General features: G+C 47.5%; 1 pseudogene across 1 annotated transcript in view; it reads right to left on the reverse strand.

The window, feature by feature from the left end:
- The window catches only part of LOC309361250 (inositol polyphosphate 5-phosphatase OCRL-like), a 44,772-nt pseudogene that overhangs the window by 17,156 nt on the left and 5,411 nt on the right, over positions 1 to 22,205 (reverse strand). The window contains exons 6-7 of the transcript in view: positions 21,831 to 22,039; positions 21,459 to 21,482 (exon numbers count right to left, since the gene is read on the reverse strand). The product of the transcript in view is annotated as an inositol polyphosphate 5-phosphatase OCRL-like (transcript). The remainder of the gene's footprint in view (positions 1 to 21,458; positions 21,483 to 21,830; positions 22,040 to 22,205) is intronic.

Raw genomic sequence — 22,205 nt, forward strand, 5'->3', positions numbered from 1 at the left:
AAAGGCTCCAGGAGAATAGGAGAGACTCTGCAGCAGAAGAAGGAACCAGCAGGGGGAGAGCAGGAGTTCCGGCGGAAGGGGAGTCGGAGGGGAGGCTCTGGGATACTTCTAGTGAGAATAGTGAAGAGGTAACAAGACCCCCGTTAGGAACTCCCACCCTTCGCCGGAAACTGTCACGCAGAGAGTCACGAAGGCGCATGTCCGTCAAACAGCTTTTATGTTGGAGTAAATTCCGTAGACGCCCACTGTCAGATTCTACCAGCGACTGACGCAGTCATGCTTTGGGGGCTCCGTTAGTGCCTCGGTTTGGTTGACCAGCCAAACCCCAGAGGGATCAAGCTTTTACGCACAAGCAGCTCATTATCCCATCACAGCAATCTGACAGTCTTTGAAAGCAGCTTGTGCAAGCAGAGGGCATCATGAGCGAACCAGCCGGAACCGGAGGAGCAGGAGCTGGAGCTGGAGCAGGTCCAAGCCTGGAAGAAAGGTACAGGGTGTTGGAGGTCCAGCTCGCGCTGCAGACGGCGAGGCTCGAGGAGAGGAGGGCTCAAGATGCGGATAAGGGGAAAACCACCCCACTTGCCAGAAAGGTGCCTGGATTGGTGTAGAAATTTGGGGGGGATCCCAGGAACTATCAAGCCTTTAGGGCAGAGATGCAATATGCTCTCAATCTACTGTTTGATGACTTCCCCGATGAGAACTCTAGAGTGGCGTACGTGATTGGCCATCTAGAGGGAGGGGCGAAGGACTGGGTTCGGCCCCTGATGGCAGCCAATAATGAAATCTTAAAGGACACAATGAAGTTTTTTCGCGCCATGGACTTGATGTTTTCCAGCGAGTTCGAGCAGGGGGTGGTGCGCAGGCAGTTAATGGCGTGTAAACAGGGGAGCCGATCTGTACGTGAGTACTGGACTGAGTTCACCATGCTGATTCACAGATTGGGGTGGGAACTTGCGAGTGAACCTATTCAAATGCTGTTTGAAGAAGGGCTCTCTCCGGCAGTGAAAGATGAACTTTCCCGGGCGCCTAGGGCGGAGTCTATGGATCAGCTGACTAAATCTGCGCTGTCCATAGGAGCGCGCCAGGAAGCTAGAGCTTTGGAAAAGGAAGGAAAGGGGGAACGTTGGAAGGACTTCCGCATTCCAGAGATTCCGGAGCAGCCTTTCCCGCCAGCAGAGCCGATGGAACTTGGAACAGCGCGCGCGCGCGCAGTTTCAAACACCAGTGAAGGGCGGAAGAAGGAGGGAAAGAGCGGCAAGAGGTGCTATCTCTGCCAACAGCCAGGTCACTTTGCCAGAGTCTGTCCGCAAAGGAAGGAATGGCAAGGGATGGCGGGAACTGTTGTTGGGAAGGAGGAAGAAGAAATCAAGGAGCAAGTAAAAGCCAACGCCTGGCTGCCAACATCAGGGCACAGCAGCCAGGCCAGGGAGTAGTGAATGTGCCCACACCGGAACCTCCAAGACCAGCGCTTGTGATAGAGGTGTTGCTGGAACTGTCAAACGGACACCCACTAAAGATAAAAGCGCTATTGGATTCAGGTAGCTCCTGTAATTTCATGAGTAAGGAGTTTGCAGCTGAACACCAGATACAGACTATCCCATTAAGTAAGCCTTTGCAGGTTACCACGATTGATGGGAGGGAGCTGTTGGGAGGAGAAGTGAGCCAACAGACTGTACCAATGATAATGAGGGTGGCACGACACACAGAACTGATAGTGTTTAACGTAGCCACCTTGGGAGGAGCTCCTATTATCTTGGGAATGAGCTGGTTGGCACTACACGATCCGCTAGTAGGCTGGCATCAGAGAGTAGTTTCCTTTGGATCAGCACATTGCCTAGAACACTGCAAGGAGGGAGAGGCTCAGGCAGGCGCCAGGGCCACTCTAGCAGGGATGGAAGTGACGGACAAGGGGAAGGTGCCACCGCAATACGCTGACTTGATTGACGTCTTTAGCGAAAAAGAAGCAGATAAACTGCTCCTGCACAGACCCTTTGACTGTCAAATTACCTTACTCCCAGGAGCACAATTGCCAGTGGGCAAGCTGTATGCAATGTCAGACAGTGAGATGCAGGAGTTAAGGGAGTTCATTGACAAAAACCTCAAGCGAGGTTTCATCAGAGAGTCACGAGCGGTGGGGGGCAGCCCAGTGTTCTTTGTGGACAAAAAAAACACGGGTAAACCCAGGCTTGTATGTGATTTTAGGGCCCTAAATGCAGTGTCAGAACCAGTGACTTTCCCTATGCCTAGAATTGATGACATTCTGACACGGGTGAGAAAAGGGGAAATTTTTACCAAGCTGGACCTTAGAGGGGCATATAACCTAATACGTGTGAGAAAGGGGGATGAGTGGAAGACCACTATGTTCACCCCCTTGGGGGCCTTTGAGTACTTGGTTATGCCTTTCGGATTACAAGGGGGTTCGGCCTGCTTTCAATCATTCATGAATCACGTCCTGGGGCCATTGCTCTACAAGAACTGCGTAGCGTTCTTAGATGACGTCCTGGTGTACTCAGAGAATGAGGAGCAGCATGTGCGAGATGTAAGAGAAGTACTGAGCAAACTGCGAGAAAATCGGCTGTGGGTGAAACTGGAGAAGTGCCAGTTTCATACCAGGGAGGTGGAATTCCTGGGGTACCGGTTGTCTGACAAGGGATTGGCCATGGATCCCAGCAAGGTTCAAGTGGTACTGGAATGGAAAACACCAAAGACCAAGAAGGACGTGCAAAGATTCCTGGGCTTCGGAAACTTCTATAGGAAGTTCATCAAAAACTTTGCCCATTTAACAGCGCCCATCACGGATTGTCTTAGCAGCAAGAAAAAATTTGTTTGGACGGAAGAAGCGCAGCGGGCGTTCGAACACTTAAAGCAGGCGTTTGCGTCGGAAGAGCAACTTTTGCACGTAGATTTACAACAACCAATGAGAGTGGAGACTGACGCGTCAGACCGAGCGGTGGGGGCCGTGCTTCTCCAGCCGGGAAAAGATACGTCTGAATGGAGACCGTGTGCATTCTTCTCGCGGAAGTTGAACAAATCCGAGAGGAACTACACAGTATACGACCGAGAACTGCTCGCCATTCATGAAGCATTCCGAAGATGGCGGCACTTGCTGATTGGGGCGCAGCACAAGGTTCAAGTCCGAACTGACCACAAAAATCTGGAATACTGGAGAACAGCCCGAGTGCTGAACCAGAGACAAGTGAGATGGGCCCAGGAGTTCTCCAAATTCCACTTTGAGATTCGTTACGTGCCAGGCTCCGAGAACGTGAGGGCGGACGCTCTTTCCAGGAAACCTGAGTACTTAGAGGGGGAGGGAGCGCCTGAGGCAAGGCATGTAATCCCTGAAGACCGCTGGGTGTGTGGAGCGGCATTGGTGGGGCAGAGGGAGCTGATAGAGGGTACTGAGAACGATGAATACGCCCAAGAGAAACTCGGAGAACTCAGGAGGACAGAGGAGAACACAGGGGGGTTTGAAGAAAAGAACGGGGCGTTGTATTACAAAGGGGCACTGTACATACCCGATGGGGAACTGAGGGGCAGAGTACTCAAGCAGTTGCATGACAGCCCCACAGCGGGACATTTTGGACAGCACAAAACCATGTGGTTGGTTACCAGGGAGTTTTGGTGGCCCAAGGTGAGGGAGGACGTACGGGAATATGTCAGGGGTTGCGACAGGTGCCAGCGAGCGAAAGGGGAGAGGGTGGCGCCAGCGGGGCTATTACAACCCTTACCCACACCAGAAAGGCCATGGGAAGCAGTATCCATAGATTTTATGACGGACCTGCCAAAATCCAAAGGCAAAACAGCTGTCATGGTGGTGGTAGATCTATTAACTAAGATGTGTCATTTTATAGCCTGTTCACATGCGGTCACAGCAGAGGAAACCGCCAAGTTGTTTGTAGAGCATATTTTCAGGTTGCATGGCGCCCCCTTGAGGGTGGTCAGCGACAGAGGGAAACAGTTTACTTCCAGGTTCTGGAGGAAACTTATGAGCTTACTGCACGTGGAACTCAATTTCTCAACTGCCCGGCACCCAGAAACAAATGGGCAAGCGGAAAGGGCAAACGGGATTTTACAACAATACCTGAGGTGTTATGTAAAAGACAGAGAAAATGATTGGGTAGATAAGTTACATCTAGCAGAATTTGCCTACAACAACGCGGAGAACGTGTCCACAGGGATGAGTCCTTTTCTGGCAAATTATGGGTGTCATCCCCGGGCATTCCCAGGAGAAGGAGGGGAGAGGTGGAGCGTGCCGGCGGCGGAACATTTTGTTGAAGAGATGGAAGCGATCCACCGTCAGCTTCAACTTAACTTAGAGAAAGCCAAGGAAGAATATAAGAAGCAAGCAGACAGAAATAGGAGGGAAGGTGAAACTATAAGGGTGGGAAACCGGGTGTGGCTATCCACCCAAGGACTACCATTCAAGGGAGGGAGTAAGAAATTGAGACCCAAAAGATTGGGACCCTTTGAGGTCATACAGCAGGTCAACCCAGTAGCATTCAAACTCAGACTGCCCAGTCACATGAAATTGCACCCAGTATTTCACAGGTCATTACTGTTGCCGTACCGAGAGGGATGTGAGTGGGGGGAGAGTGAGAGAGAGGTCACCCAAACGCCCGTGATAGAAGAGAGAGAACGCGACATGAACGTGGCAGGAATCATTGATTCCAGGTGGAAGGGGAATCAGGTGGAATATCTGGTAGAATGGGAGGGGGAAGTAGAGTCGGAAAAAACTTGGGTACCAGCAGAGGTAGTCAATGACGAGGTTTTAATAGAAACATTTCATCAGCGTTTCCCAAAAAGACCGCAACCCGTGGCACGATTTAGAAGGGAACACTTTGGGACCACCGATGAGGAAGGAGAGTTTGAAGGGTACCCAGAGTCAGGGGTGGGTGAGGAAGCCGACTCCGACGAAGAAGAGGAAGACGGGGAGAGAGACGGTACGCCGTGGCTAGAAGTGTTTGAATCCTCGGACGACGAGGAGAGTTCCTTCAGGGGCTTTCCGCCCTCACCGCCAGTGGGAGAGGAGGCGGGGGGGGGGGTGAAGGGGGCCCTGGGGGGGAGGTGGATGTCAGGGAAATGCCATCGGAGGGACAGGTGGTGGAAAGGCTCCAGGAGAATAGGAGAGACTCTGCAGCAGAAGAAGGAACCAGCAGGGGGAGAGCAGGAGTTCCAGCGGAAGGGGAGTCGGAGGGGAGGCTCTGGGATACTTCTAGTGAGAATAGTGAAGAGGTAACAAGACCCCCGTTAGGAACTCCCACCCTTCGCCGGAAACTGTCACGCAGAGAGTCACGAAGGCGCATGTCCGTCAAACAGCTTTTATGTTGGAGTAAATTCCGTAGACGCCCACTGTCAGATTCTACCAGCGACTGACGCAGTCATGCTTTGGGGGCTCCGTTAGTGCCTCGGTTTGGTTGACCAGCCAAACCCCAGAGGGATCAAGCTTTTACGCACAAGCAGCTCATTATCCCATCACAACAGGTTTCCTGCCAGACAGGAGTCTGTTGTAGGCCGCCCCTTCTGTGATGTATGTATCGTTTTTCGCTGTATCGAATCGTATCCTTTTTGCTGTATCTTTCTCATTGACTTTAAGAATGGATCTGAATGTATTTTTCCTCAAAATGCTGTCCTTTTCTAAATGTATCCAAATGTATCCGAATGGGTTTTTGTATTTCCCCCCAATCTCATCGCCTAGAGCAGTGTTTCCCAACCTTGGGCCTCCAGCTGTTTTTGGACTACAACTCCCATCATCCCTAGCTAGCAAGACCAGTGGTCAGGGATGATGGGAATTGTAGTTCAAAAACAGCTGGAGGCCCAAGGTTGGGAAACACTGGCCTAGAGAATGTTCCTTAAATGTAACAATCACTTGTTCCAAATGTATTTGATTCAAATGTATTTAAGGCCCCACTTTTCCCATGGTGTCCTGTTGTGTGGTCGGAAAGTACTCTTTATTGTTTGATTTGGGTTAATGTCAGAATAAAAGCGAGTTCCTTCAAAACAACACATTCCTTTTTATCTTACCAATTTCTCACATTGTAAGAAGCGGAAGAAGAAACCATAGAGAGCATTCCTATTTTCCTTCTGATCAATGAAGTCAAACGTTACAATTATCCATTTGAGAATGAGCACCTATAGGGAGAAGACAGATCTCAGTAAGCCAAAGCAAGGCCAAGACAACCAACCCCTTCTGGAATATGGTCAGCGTGTACAACATCTAGCTGAATCATCACCAGGATAACTAAGTCAGGCTGGGGGAAATATCATTCTTCAGAACCAAGACATCATTGCCATGCTTTCCAAGTTACCTGAAAGTCACTACAACACTTGCGAGCACAGAGCCAAGACACAGCTGAAAGAAGAGAATCCTCTGTTCTTACGGAAATGGGAATCAGAGTCTTCAGTAGCCTAGTGCTTATCACTGTGCCTGCAAGACCTTGAAAGACACTGCTGAACAACTTCACTCTTGCTAATTTCTCACAAGTTCGAAGCAGCCCCGGTTCTTGTTAAGGGAGAAGGCAGGGCAATGCAGCTCCGTTGACATACTTTGCTGCCAAGGGGAAAGAGAAGAAGCCAAAACATGTTTTCTTTACCAAGCTTGGCACTGAGTGCGAGTTCAGCAAGTTCTGAATTTCTTCTGGTGCCAAGCCTCTCTCTTGCGCAATCTTTTCCACAGTCTCCAAAGGACTCTGCAAAGCTCCCTGCTTCCGTGAGGCACTATCTTGAATTAGGAAAAAGTCCAAGTGTGATTCAAATCCATTCGAAAAACCGTCCTCATGCATGATGGCCTCTCCAATGGCTTGCTTTACCATCAATTGGCAAGGGAGCCCCATTGAGATGCCATGGCATTTGGAAAACTCTGGAATGCTGAAACATGAGAGCTAATACACTATTCTGCTCCAATATACAAAACAGCCCCTTCTCTAGAGAAAGCTCAAGAAAATACAAACTTTGGGGTTTGTAGATGGTTGTAAAGGTTTCCATTTCACTAGTTGGAAACAGCTTCCAGGCTAGGCAGGACCAAGGTTGCTTTGTAACTGTTCCTGTCTGCCTGCTTGCCATCGTGCATATTTGTAAACCATTTCTGCCAAAATATCTACATCTGCAATAGTAGTTTCTGGAAGCAGACCCTGCAGTAGTGCACACTCCATGAAGTCCATATGAAGAGTGTTACGGAATGGAGGGGGGGGCATATGAATGAAGTCTTACTCCCGAGTAAGAGACGTAGAGCCCGAGGCGATGACCTCAAGGGAACCCTGCCACACTAGGGCTCCCCTCGCCCCGTCCCAACGTTGCACAAAGCACCGCACAAAAGTCCAAAACCCCGAGAAGAAAGCGCCATTTCTGACCCCGTATCCCGATGCTATACACGATTGATGCATTTTATGAATGAACAATGCATTTGTTTTTGTTTTTTTTAAAGATATTTATTAAAGTTTTGAGAGTTATACAGAAAAAAGAAAAAAACAATAGCAAAAACAAAACACAAACACAGAAAATAACAGATATATATATATATATATAAGACAAAATACAAAACTAAAAACTATTTAAAAACAAATAAGGTTTTGTTCCCTTATTTTCTTATAACTTACTTCCCCGACCTCCTCATACCTCCCCTTTCTGTATTCCAGTTTCTAATTATTAATTCAACAAATCCTCTCCCTTAATTTTCATTTAATTTTTAACCTTTCTTTTCTTTTTACTTAATCATTACAGCTGAAAACCACTTACTTTCTAAACCAACATCATTCTAACATTCATTAATTTTGCAGTATTTCCTGAGATAATCCTTAAATTTCTTCCAATCTTCTTCCGCCGTCTCTCTTCCCTAGTCTCGGATTCTGCCAGTCATTTCTGCCAGTCCCATGTAGTCTATCACCTTCATCTGCCATTCTTCCAAGGTGGGTAGATCTTGTGTCTTCCAATACTTTGCGATGAGTATTCTTGTTGCTGTTGTAGCGTACATAAAGAATGTTCTATCCTTCTTTGGCACCAATTGGCCGACCATGCCCAGGAGAAAGGCCTCTGGTTTCTTCAGGAAGGTAAATTTAAATACCTTTTTCAGTTCATTATATATCATTTCCCAGAACGCCTTAATCTTTGGGCACGTCCACCAAAGGTGAAAGAACGTACCTTCATTTTCTTTGCATTTCCAACATTTATTATCAGGCAAGTGGTAAATTTTTGCAAGCTTGACTGGGGTCATGTACCACCTATAAATCATTTTCATAATATTTTCTCTTAGGGCATTACATGCCGTAAATTTCATACCGGTGGTCCACAACTGTTCCCAGTCAGCAAACATATCTTGTGCCCACTTGATCATGGCTGATTTAACTGTTTCATCCTGCGTATTCCATTTCAACAGCAAGTTATACATTTTTGACAAATTCTTAATTTTGGGTTCTAACAATTCTGTTTCCAATTTTGATTTTTCCACCTGGAAGCCAATTTTCTTGTCCAACTTGTAAGCCTCCATTATTTGATAATAATGAAGCCAGTCTCGCACTTTATCTTTTAATTTCTCAAAACTCTGCAATTTCAGTTTATCCCCTTCTTGTTCCAGAATTTCCCAATATTTCGGCCATTTGGACTCCATATTGAGTCTTTTCACAGCCTTTGCCTCCATTGGCGACAACCACCTTGGAGTCTTATTTTCCAGCAAGTCTTTATATTTCATCCAAACATTATACAATGCTTTCCTGACAATATAATTTTTAAAAGCTTTATGAGCTTTAACCTTGTCGTACCACAAGTATGCATGCCACCCAAAAATATTGTTAAAACCTTCTAAATCCAAAATGTCTGTATTCTCAAGAAGCAGCCAGTCTTTCAACCAGCAGAAAGCTGCTGATTCATAATAAAGTTTAAAATCCGGCAGGGCAAATCCCCCCCTTTCCTTTGCATCAGTTAAAATCTTAAATTTTATTCTGGGTTTCTTGCCCTGCCAGACAAATTTAGAAATGTCTTTTTGCCACTTCTTGAAACAGTCCATCTTGTCCACAATTTGCAGTGTTTGAAACAAAAACAACATTCTAGGCAATACATTCATCTTTATAGCTGCAATTCGACCAGACAAGGAAAGCTTCAAATTTGACCAGATTTCTAAATCTTTTTTCACTTCTGTCCAACATTTCTCATAGTTATCTTTAAATAAATTCACATTTTTAGCTGTCATGTTAATCCCCAAATATTTCACTTTCTTAACCACAGTTAGACCTGTCTCATTCTGAAACCTCTCTTTTTCGATAGCTGTTAAATTTTTCTCTAATACCTTAGTTTTTAACTTGTTCAGTTTAAATCCTGCTACTTGACCAAACTCTTGAATTAATTCTAAAACCCTTTTAGTACTAGATTCTGGCTCTTGTAATGTAAGTACAAGATCATCTGCAAATGCTCTCAATTTGTACTGTTTGGCTCCGACCTGTACACCTTTAACCAGCTGGTCTCTTCTGATCATGTTCAGCAAGACCTCCAGGGCTGATATAAAAAGTAGTGGGGAGATTGGGCACCCCTGACGTGGAATGAACAATGTATTTGCATGAGGATGCGCTCTAGCCTATCAGATGGTGTTGAATGTAGCCCTTCAGCCAATCGCAGCAATGCCATGGCTCTGCAGAGGCAGCTCAGCTCCAGCTGTTTTGCACGCTCCACTGAGCGCTGACAAGGTGATGACAGCTCCCGCTGCGAGAACAACGGACTGAGTCAATCGAAACCTCGTTACCCTGTTAATCCAATCAAAACTTGATGTTGTTTAGTCGTTTAGTCGTGTCCGACTCTGCGTGACCCCCTGGACCAGAGCACGCCAGGCCCTCCTGTCTTCCACTGCCTCCCGCACTTTGCTCAAACTCATGCTGGTAGCTTAGAGAACACTGTCCAACCATCTCGTCCTCTGTCGTCCCCTTCTCCTAGTGCCCCCCATCTTTCCCAACATCAGGGTCTTTTCCAGGGAGTCTTCTCTTCTCCTGAGGTGGCCAAAGTCTTGGAGCCTCAGCTTCAGGATGTGTCCTTCCAGTGAGCACTCAGGGCTGATTTCCTTCAGAATGGATAGGTTTGATCTTCTTGCAGTCCATGGGACTCTCAAGAGTCTCCTCCAGCAGCAGAATTCAAAAGAATCAATTCTTTGGTGAATGTAAGCGGTATTGGCTTAGGCATTGATTGGACCTGACTATATCTGACTCCTGCCCATTGTGCAGGAAGTCCCAGCAGGGGGAGCCCTGTCGATGCGAACCAACTCAAGCTCCCCCTGGTGCTCCCGTCGGGGTCGTGTCAAGGCCTTAGTCCCCCAGCCGGGCTTCAGACTAGATCAACACCCCCGGATTCCTTTAACGGAATACCCTTAAGCATGGAGGGGCAGGTGGTGGCCACACCTCCCCTCCCCCACACAAGGTCAAACAATGCCTAACCGCAATAGAATGTCCTGGGAGATTGAAACCAGTAGGAGAACACTTCAATCTCCCAGGACATTCTATACAAGATCTCAAAGTAGCTGTTCTACTACAAAGGAATTTCAGAAATAGACTGGAAAGAGAAGCTGCTGAATTGCAACTTATTACCAAACTTAAAACCATGGAGAGACCTGGTCTGAACAAAGACATTGGATTCTTATCTCATTATACATGACAAAGCCATTTTTCACCTTCTCACCCCTTGCTTTTTCCTGTAAGACCTATTGCAGTCGTTAAGAGTCGTCAACAGGCTCATCACAGCTATCACCCATTCCCACCACCCTTCTGAGTAATACCCCTCCCCACCTTCTCACTATATAGAAGGGTCTGGTGACTTCTGTTTCAGTGTATCTGAAGAAGTGTGCATGCACACGAAAGCTCATACCAAGAACTAACTTAGTTGGTCTTTAAGGTGCTACTGGAAGGAATTTTTTTTTGTTTTGACTATGGCAGACCAACACGGCTACCTATCTGTATGTTGCTTTAAGTGTATATTTGACATTCTTCAGATTGTTTTATTTATGTTTTAATATGCTGTAAACTGCTTTGATTTTTTTCTTGAAAATATAAAGCGCTATAGAAATGAAATAAATAATAATAATAATAATAATAATAATAATAATAATAATAATAATAATAACAATAATGTTCATTGAAATGTTGTGTCCAAAGACTGCAGCCGATGAAGAGATCACCCCTCCCTCAATTTTCTATCAGATTATTTAGATTTGGTAAATAATTCTTATTGCTATTCTTATTGTATTGATTATTATAATTGATTTATGTAGTTCTGACGGTTTAGCTGCCTTGAGCATGAAAATAGAAAGGCAGGATACAAACCTAATCTAATAAAGAGCCCTCCTCCTCCTCCTCCTCCTCCTGAGCCTGGGGCAGGACCGTAGCCTGAGAGAGAGAGGGTTGCACAGTTCCCTGATTCTTTTGGAGGAATTCCACACCACACATTTAAAGCTCTTACACCACTTGAAAGAGTCCAGGCTTTCCCTCAAGAATCCTGGGAACTGTAGTTTGCCAAGGGTGCTGAGAGATGTTAGATCTGTAGCAAACAGAGGTTCCCAGGATGTGTTGGGTGAATCTGTGACTCTTAGTGCAATGCTTCTTGAAATGTGTGGTTGTGACCATTGCCCTCATAACAGCACTGGGGTTCGGATTGTAGTGTGTGTGTGTGTGTGTGTGTGTGTGTGTGTGTGTTGCAGAATGGTTTAATTAGCTCATTCTCCTCCTAGCACATCGTCTTCATTCAACTCTGGCTGTTGAATGAATGCTTTCTTATAATCATTCTGATGTTTAAGTGGGCTTTGGCCTCCTTCCAGACAGCAGCTTGAAAGGGAAGCAGAGGAAAGCTCAAATGATGACAGAAGGCAGGGGCATCCCACAACCAAGAGTTTTGGTTTGGATGTGACACTTTGAGACTTCCCCAAGCCATCCCGAAGCCCCCATTTCACTCTGGTCCATCTGAGTATCTCCTTTCCACCCATGCCTCCCCTCCCCCCCAAATATTCACAATTAAGAAATCAGAAAACAACCCCCACCTCTCTTTCGACAGAACTAGATGGAATGATCAGGCATAGCACCTCCTGCAGAGAGGATAAAACCAAAATGTTTCCAAGGGACACATTTATCAAGCAAGATATCTGCCCATAGCTCAGTCAGTAGAGTGTGAGACTCTGCATCTCAGGGTCGTGGGTTGGAGCCCCACGTTGGGCAAAATATTCCTGCATTGCAGGGGGTGGACTAGATGACTCTTGTGGTCCCTTCCAACTCTACAATTCCATGATATCCTGTGAGGAGTAGTCTGAAGTGAAGGCAGAAGACAGGAGTTGATCATCATGTGAGCTGCGCACAGGTGGGCTGAAGCGAGCTGCTGACCAGTCCTGTGGAGCCTCCTTTTATTGAGACAAATATGCAAGCTAGGCAGATACATTTTGGCCTGTGACCTTTACACACCTTTGGTCCCGAGATCGTGGGGTGGTACAAAGTTATTTTGGCACCTGTTTCCACCGCGTCATTTTCCCCTTGCACAGTGTATGACGAAGGAGACAAAAGGTCTCAGGGACAAAGGTTACAGACAGGACACCGCAGACTGCTGAGACCGCAAAAGGTCAGACAGAGGGAACGATGTTCCAGACAGCCATGACTTTGTCTGTGAGGGGGAGTATGCTACGCACCCCAGGGTCACGCGTGCAGGCAGACTGTGGCTGCCTGCTGGTGGGGAGTGTGCTCCCTCCGGACCCCACTGCCCACTCCGCGATTATCCCTACAGTAGTCAACTGAGTTTTACTCAAAATCAACACAGCCACGTAATTTGTGCCCATCAATTTAAATAGGTCTGCTGTGGAAAGGACTGATGTTGACTACAACCCTGATGTTTTCTGATTATTTTACAGAGCGTTTCCCTCAATACCAAAAAATGGAGGCAGAGACAATTTACTGAATTTCAAAACCACCGAAGCTTTATTGAATGAACGAATCAGTTTATTACAGTCACAAACCAGAATATGGACTTCTACAGAGATAGAGAAAATGTGGAAGAAGAAGAGTTTGGATTTGATATCCCGCTTTATCACTACCCTAAGGAGTCTCAAAGCAGCTAACATTCTCCTTTCCCTTCCTCCCCCACAACAAACAGGTGAGTGGGGCTGAGAGACTTCAGAGAAGTGTGACTGGCCCAAGGTCAGCCAGCAGCTGCATGTGGAGGAGCGGAGACGCGAAGCCGGTTCCCCAGATTACGAGACTACCGCTCTTAACCACTACACCACACTGGCTCTCATATATATGTAGGTTAAAATCAAAATCTATAAGCTAGAACACAGTAAAGAATACAGATGTGAAACTATTAAAATGTGTAGTTTAAGACCTTAACCGCTAATTTAAAATATGCATGTCAATGCTTTATTATAATTAAGGCAGGTAAAATAATTATTACTCTTAATAGTAGTCATTGCTATGAGGCTTCTTGAAGCAATTCAGAATACAATCAACATTAGCAGAACACTTTCCTTTACAAGGACAACTTAAAAAGCAACAATTTAAAAGCAATAAAAAAGTAATATTGCATAGGAAAGAATTCTAAAACAACAGCAACAAGACACAATGAAACAGCAAGCAACAATTGCCACTCCATCATCGCTGAGCCTTGAAACTTGTGTCTTCTCCCCATAATCGAAACTGACATCAAGTCTTATGTCATCTGGAAGAGAATGAAGGAGAAGAGAGATGAATTTCTGCCACCTTTACTGATTCACCAAATTGACCTGGCCCCCATTTACAAGGAGGCTTCCAGGGCTGGGGTTCTATTTATGGATCCTGCCTTTGGTGGCAACGACTCCTTCCAAGCCTGCAGTTTGGCCATCTTTGTGCTGTGGCAGGATTGCACAGCCACATGACCCAGGAGGTCTGCATCAAGCAAGGATGCTGCAGCTACTGAGTGGGCTCTCCTTAGTCTGGAAAGTGCGACTGAGGGAAGCGGCTGGCTCAGGGGGCGTGACCAGCCCTATTTATCGCTGGCGGGGCCGGGGATCTCCCTCTTTTGCCCGACTTGGTTTTTCGCCTGGGGGGGGGGTGCGAGTTGACGTGCATCAGCAGGACTCCCCCTACTGGTGGTTAACCCTTCCCGGACCTCAAGCGGACGGGCTGAAGCCGGATAGTCGGTTAGGACCAATGCCTAAGCCAATACCACTCATCACCTGTAACCAATAAAGTTGTGGCCATATTTAGCCCATTGACCTGAAATAATTGTGGCATGTGTCTTTATTTCCACAGGCCCCAAACGGCTCTCCACAGGAACACAGTGGTGCATCTCATGTATGTGGGGGGGATTCCAACACTCCCCCCCCCCAATCCCCAGCAAAGGAAAGATAAGGGAAGCATTTCCAGCATTTAAAAGAGCCCTCAGCACAATGCTGTTAGGACAGCAGCCCTGCCTGGAGAGCGAAGGGGGCTGCTAGGAAGGTCGTCAAAGCATCAAGGCATAGATGAGCCAAAGAATGCAATGAAAACTCTCTTAGAGTCAGAGTGACTGACAGGAAGACTGACAGAACCCCTGTCTGTTGCAGTTGATGGCTGAAGAGTTGAGAAACGGAGAAGGGGTAGAGAGAGGGGGGTGTATAGTGGCTAGAATTCTGGACTAGGAGGACCTGGGAGATCCGAGCGCAAATCCCCACTCAGTCATGAAGTGCACTGTTTGATGTTGGGTCCAGTCACTCTCATCCTAGCCTGCCTAACAGGTTTGTTGTGAGGGGAGAAACAGGGGGAAAGGCAAGCCATCAATGCCACCTTGAACTGCTTGGATGAAAAGTGGGCTACGAATGTAATAAAAAGCATCCCCAAATAATGATCATGGAAGGTCTAGTCCAACCCCCTGCAATGCAGGAATCTGCAGCTGTACCTTCTGGGAATCGGGCCTGCAACCTTGGTGCTATCTGCAGCTCCCTCTAACCAGCTGAGCTGCAATGAGATTGGAGGGAGAATGGGAAGGCGGGTGGGAAGAGAAGTTAAGCTGTTCAGGAAGGGGTTAAATTCCATGGGGATGCTGGCCGTGTGGGGGACCCCAAGCCCTCGCCCCAGAAGATTAAAAGAAAGAAGCAGAAGACATCCTACTTACAGATTCACGATGCTGGCCATCTCTTCAGCTGAAATCCCCTCCTGTTTAAACTCAACTGCTTTAAAATGCTCACACAACACTAACTGTGAACCTTGCCTCCAACCCTATTGCTACTCCTCTCTGTCTAAAGTATACAGGAAAATAGGTGCACAAAATATACAGAGGAAAATGAAATGATAAAGTGAAAGCATTTGCTGAAATACAGTAGAGAACTCACGCCTCCCGAGTTGAGGGAGGCCTTGCTTTGCATGCAGGAGATCCCAGGTTCAGTCCAGGATCTCCACTAGACAGGGCTGGGACTGCCCCCGTCTGAAAACCCTGCAGCGCTGCTGCCAGTCAGTGTAGGCAGTGCTAGGCTAGATTGACTCTGTCAAGTGCAACTTCCTATGAATGCTCCTCTTATACGATTTCTCGAGACACAAGCAAGCTACCTTATCAACGAGTTGTGAGAGTTCATTCATGACTTTTAACAAACAGCAGAAACCATTTTATTATTTCTATGTGAGTACAGAAATCCTGAATATGAAAGGAAGGAAACCTCCTGCCTCTGCAATAAAGGCAGCTGCACTGCTAGGTGAGCTGTCCCGATGCCAACTGAAACAGACCCTCCAAAGGTGAAAAGGGAATTTTGAGCATCTGAGCACAACTGGGCCGTCTTCTGCGTTAACGTGAAGTGCAGGAAGTGATTGCCTTGAGCAGGGGTAGGCAAGCGAAGGCCCGGGGGCCGGACAGTCCGGGAATCAATGTGTTTTTCCATGAGCAGAATGTGTCCTTTCATTTAAAATGCATCTCTGGGTTCTTGGTGGGGCATAGGAATTCGTTCATTTTCTCTCTCCAAAATATAGTCCAGCCCCCCACATGCTGTGAGGGACGGTGGACCAGCCCACGGCTGAAAAAGGTTGCTGACCTCTGGCCCTTGCTGATTCTACTGAGTCCATCAGTAGATTGTTGTGAAGTGACCTGGCATTTTTAATGAAGTGCAATATAGGCTTGTCTTACATCTTTAACAACAACAACAACAACAACACAGTAAATTGCACAGAAGAATTCCATGTTGCCTGTGGGAGCGGCTGGGTAGACCTCTTTGCAGCTGCATGATCCATGCATTTGATCTATAAGCAACTGGTCAATCTTCATAATTGGCTCTGGCTTCGTGTAGGAGATTGAACGCATTCTTCTAGTTCTCAGCCCTGTATTCCACCCCCACCCCCCTCCTCCTATACTCGGACGGTGCCGACTACTCATCTCTACAGAGTGAAATGTTTATGAGTCCTGCAGATCTAGTCTCAGACGTCAAAGCTCTACCCCAAAGACGGGGGAGCCTGTGACCTTCTAGAGCATACATTTCTTTGGACTGCTATATGCTGAAGTGAACAAATGTTTTGTCTGAAACCCTTGAGAGCTTCTGTGGGCCGCCCTAGAGACCACTGGGCTAGAGGGATCATGGGGATGACTTGTTCCACAACAGCAGATGGCATGCAGAAATTTAAACTGTAGCAAAGGGAGGTAAACTGTCTAGCTAGCATGCACTCCTCTTAGCCAAAGCCCCAAGAATTGCAAGCGTGGAGCCACACAAACACGCCTGATCTCGACACTGTCTTGGGGGAAACTCCTGATGCTGGAAAATTCATGTGCTCAATTTCTGCTCATTGAGACAGGAGCCAAAGAAAGCACACGCAGAGTAGGGGAGCTCATAAAAAAGGTTTCTTTGGGAGGGGGTGGGTTGAGGTTTGCTCCCATGTGAAAGCGAAAGAGCAGGCTTTCACAGAGAAAGGAGCAGAGTAAGGCGGAACCTACTGGGACCCGTGCTTTCCAGGCACGCTGACGGGAGGGATGAGTCCAGCATTGCATTGTTGGGTCGTATTTCCAGTGACAACTATTTATGACAGAGGTTTACAGAAAATTGATCTAAACCCTCTGCTTGTAAGAGGCTATGGGCATTTGAAGAAGCCCATCATAATCTTTACATGAAATGTATCTTTAGAACACCGGTGGCGTCATGTCCCCATTTGTTGCCTTAGTTTCTCCATCAATGCACCACCCACAATTTGCCATCATATTGGCATCAGGTGTTCTCCAGGCCAGTGAATGTCAGCAACCCCTTCTTCTCAAGCTGCTTCCCCAGTTTCATCCAAAATAGAAAGAAATGCCATTTGGTGGCCCAGTGAGAAGCTTTGGGAAGTAATGAAATACATTTCTGAAAGTTACTTATGGATGCACAAGGTCACCACATCTTTGCTTAAGGTGAATGGAAAGGAACATTTCCCCAGGCGGCACACCACTGTCCCCGAATCTCGTCCGCTGCTTGGTCATTTCAACAGATTGTGTGTACATTTCAGAAAGCTTCCCCTTGCCTACAAATGAAGTGCATGATTTTTCAAAAACTTATTAATGCCCCGTGCTTTTACTTCTGGTGTGGTAAAAAATGGCAGAATCTGGCTATCATTTAAAGCAGTGTAAGACGCTGGTTTACGTTTCCCCTCACATTTGGTGACTAGGTAGGGATATGCAGTTTTGTGTTTTGTTTTTTGAAGAGTTGCTAAGGAGTCCTGCTGCTTCCGAGTTTTATTTTGGGGGTTGTTGTTGTTTTTGTTTACAAAAAGGTAGTCCAGTTGTAACCCTTTTCTAGGTACAATTCTGTACATTCTGGTACTACCTGTTCACTCATGGTCCCTCCAAATCCTTTTGTTTCTTTTAGCAATGTGCCCTTGTGTATCTGCACAAGCTTTTCAAAGCCTGCTACCTTTGCTTACAGAATTTCTCCTGAGGGGCGCTTTGAACATGTCCCGTAATACATGTGGATAAAAGGAATCGCCTTTGTTAATTTCAAAAGCCATTTTATTTCTTCCATGATTTTCCTCTCTTGTTAATTTATTTTGTAAAAGCAAGTGGGGTTTAGTCACCAAAGAGGTGGAGTCTGTGGTTTTGCTCAATAGGTCATGGTCATTTCAAGAGCCATAGGGCCTGAGATGGTTCCAGCTCTAATTTACGTGTAAGATTAGGAGTCCAAGAATGTGGAATCAGTACTGCAGAAGGTCAGTTCTGACATACTTCCCCCCTAAATAGTGGGTGAAGTCCTTTTGGAAAGGACTCAAAGGTTTCAAAGTGTCAAGTTTTGCTGTACTGAAGGACTGTCCATATCTAATCTATTAGAACACTGAACCCTCCTCCCCACTCCAGGAATTTTGCTATCCAGTTGCTCATCTCATTTCCATGGAGGACATTCCGAGAAAGAAAAGTGGGTTTGAATTTGGATAATAAAAGTTTCCAGTCGAGTAGATTTATATATTTTAGTGAAGGTAAGCAACTTAAAATGACCCCAGACCCAGTAAAACTCATTACAAAGAGAAGAGAAACAACATTTAAAAGCAGATACAAATAATGAGGCATTATTCTTTTCTCAAGAAGCCAGCAAAATTTCATCTTTCCTGTTTTATTTTAAGCATGCTTTTTATTCAGGTGTTTAACAAACAACAAGGTGGTAAGCTGCTGACTATAGGCAGACCATCCTTTCTCAAGGGCCATTCCAAATGGGATGAGGTACATCCTGGATAGCATGAAGAACAATCCAGCCCTGGGGTGCATAACGTGAGGTCGAGGAATGCCACAATGGAGAGAAGCCCCTCACCAAGAGAGCTGGCACAAGGGCTGAGAATTGTATCCCGCCTGCTTTCCACAGTAGCATTCCTACTACCCTTCTCCTGATTTGGGGCAATGGGAGAGTCAAATCATTCCCCGCGTCTTCTAGTGGCGAGTCTCAGAGAGCCGCTTTGCTAGGGATAGACAGACAATGGTTGGGAACACTTGGGTTCTTCTGAGCCGCTCTAAGGAAGACCGTATGCTGGATGTCCCACCCGCTGCGCTCCACCAAGGTGCCACTATACTCACAGCAGGAGCTCGTAAGAGCGAGTCGGTAGCTAAGATATAAATCAATTGGGACGTTTGGAACCTGCACACCCCAAAACTGGTACTGGATTCCAGCCCACACCCATCCTTTCAATGGTACCCTCCCCCTCAGCTCACCTGGTGGCAGGCATTCTTGAAGAGGTGGTCCACCAAAAGCCAGATCTCCTTGGCTGCTCAGTGGAGTCATCACCATCCTGGGGTACGATATCCAGAAACTGCTTCTCCTGGAGGTCCAATGACAAGGGGGACTGGCATGAGAGCCTGACAGAATGTGTGCCAGTATGCATTCTTTCCTTGCTCCAGCTGGGTGGACAAGTCTTGCCCTCTGAGGCCACAACTAGGGCTGGGCGATAGGTGGCTTTCAACACGGTGATATATCACTAGCTAAACATTGCAATACACCAATATATCACGATGTCTGAAATAAGATGGAGCTATGTAGAGGCATTGGCTGGCTTCACGGTTTCCCCCGCATTGTGATTTCGGCTGCCCCCTGCAGGAGGGCAGGGGAAAGCTGAACCGGCAGAGTCCACAGGGGCTGCAGGAATCTAAAGAAGCATTGTCTGGCTTCACAGTTTCCCCCCACATGGTGTTTTTTGCATAGTACACACACACACATCATGATTCGCAATATATTGCCAGGTCAGAAATTATGAAACCAGTCTCACTATCTAGACTTCAAGCTGATTTGAAAATATATCGCCCGGCCCTAGCCACAGCAAGCATCTCAAGTGGGGAAACAAAAAACTAAAAACAGCAACAGAACATGGATGGGCCTTCATAGGTTGATGGGCTGCAGCCCCAGCCAGCATGATGAGGTGAGGGGGTCACATGTTCACCACCCCTTGTCTAGAGCACATTGCAGAGGCAGGGGTAGAAACTGAGCAACAGCTGGAGCCCCAGCCCACGACTTTGTCTGGGCAATGCAGCACACAGCAGCTGGTGAACAATGCCTCCGGCCTCCTTCCCATCTTCCTCTCCAGGAATGTTCAGGGTGGTTATTTCTATCTCAAGCTACCACATTCAAGAGAAAGAGAAAGAGAGGAGGGGGAGCAAGAGAGCTTTAGGAGCACAGCAGTGGCAAGCAGCCCATCACTGAAAGGAGTTGGCAAGGATGGAGAATTTGATCCCCTCATCCCCAGGGCAGCTGTTGATTAGGACCCAGTTCATCCCCCCCCCCCCCCCGCCAATACTCCCCGCCCCTGTCTTGAGAGAGAGAGAGAGAGAGAGAGAGAGAGAGAGAGAGAGAGAGAGAGTGTGAGTGTATTGGTGTGGGGAATGACACATGCTGTATCAGAGTCTTAGTGCAAGAGTAGCTGGTGCATGCTAAAGAACACAGGAGCCTTGCTGGGTTAGATCAGCATTCTGTTCCCACAATGGCCAACCACATGCCCTTGGGAGTCCATAGGGACACGGGGACAAGAGCACTCTGTCCATCATGTTCCCCAGAAACTGGTAATCAAAAGCATGTGGTTTGTGATAATAGTGGCAAGAAATAGCCCTGACCGGAGCCACTGATCAACATATCCTCCATGATTCTAAATGTCTACAGCTGCCCAAATTGACAGTCACCACGGTCTCCTTGTGGCTAGGATAATACACCCAAGTTGATCTGATTTCGAGAGGAGTGACATTTCCCTGAGCCACCCCAAAGCAGCCACTACCGCTTCCCAAATGCCAGTGCTCAGGTGGTGAGAGTAAGCCAGAGTGGCACAGCCTGTGCAGCAGTTGCTGAGCACAGAGACAAGGAGAAAACTGGCTCTTGGGGCCAGAGGGGGCTGGCGCCTGCATCATGAGACTGGGCTTTCTGCCTCCCGTGCTGCCAATCGCATGCGGACCCAGAGTCAAGCAGCGATGGCAAATTCTGGTTTCGTCTCCGTTCTCCTCTGCCGAGTTCTACAAGGGCCACGTTGAGACTAGGGGAGAGACCAAAGCAGAGAGCTAGAGCCACCACCTGGACTGGATTTGAGTCAGAAGGCAGGCAGGTGTGGGTACCTGAGAGGAAAGTCCGGTTGGTGGGGTAGTGCCTGGTTTGCCCTAAGGGACCAGCTGCCACTGCATGGAGCAGCTGCTGATCGTTGACAAGGGCAACTCCATTTACGTGCCTTCGAGGCACATGCACACTGCCGCAAAGCTGGAAGGGGCACTGGAAGGGGCAAAAATGTCGTCCCCCCCCCCCCAAGAGCACAAAAGCGTCAAAGCGGCATGGAAACAGCATCTCGACTCCCTCCCAGGAGCTTTGGCACCGACCTTTCAGACCTGTGGAGAGTTGGAGCAAGGAGTTTTGCAGGGAGGCTGCTGGTTTTCAAAAGGCCTTTCAAAAGGGCTTCCAGGAGTTTAGAGGGTGTTTGCAGGCTTTTCCAATGCTGCCCCCAATATACGCAATTTCATTTAAACGCACGGCACCTCGGAACGCAACCCCCGTGTAAACCTGCTTTGAGCCCGCTACAAGAACATCTAGAGGATAGCAAACCAACTGTTACCTTTTCTAGGAAGCCGTCTTCTCCCTGAGATCAGAGGAGGAAGGCAAGAGCAACAGACAACCAAGGGTGTTAATGGCACAGGCCCTGAGAAGAGTAAGAAACAGCCCGTTGGCTGAACAGTATCAGTGGCCCTGCGAAAGGGCAGGTGGGAGGACCAGAACCTGGGATGACTCAGTCAAGGCAAACAAAGGGCATGAACAGCACACAGGAAGCGGATGCACAGCTACAGAAGCTGAAGCTGAATGCAGCGGAGGACCCCCAGCCCCCACATTGCTGAGTGGAAGAGCAGCTGTTTTCCAAGCAGGCAAGCAGAGTGGGAAGGGTAGACATCCAGCACATGAACCTGCCAGGTAAATCAACCCCTTTCCCTACCAGGTCAATAAGTCTGGTGACGGGAACTCCGCCAAGCGGCTGCCTCATCCAGCACAAGGCTTCCAAGGAGGTCCCGAAGCAGCTTGGTAGGTAGCTCCCACCGATGGTGAGGAAATAGTCCTTGCCAGGGTCAAGGTGAAGGACAAAGATAGCCTCAATCTTCTCTTCCTTGCTGACGTACACATCCAGGGAAATGTCCACCGTCTCACCTAAAACGGGAGGAGGTCAGGTAGATACACTCTTGGGCACAGCCAAGTTGGCTTGTCTGTAAATTAAAAGTGAAGACGGTGAAGAATTGAACAGAAGGACACAATAGGAGGCTGCTGGATCAGGCCAACGGCCCATCTAGTACAGCATCCTGTTCTCACAGGTGTA

This window comes from Podarcis melisellensis, assembly GCF_964234715.1.
Source record: "Podarcis melisellensis genome assembly, chromosome: W".
Classification (NCBI taxonomy): domain Eukaryota; kingdom Metazoa; phylum Chordata; class Lepidosauria; order Squamata; family Lacertidae; genus Podarcis; species Podarcis melisellensis.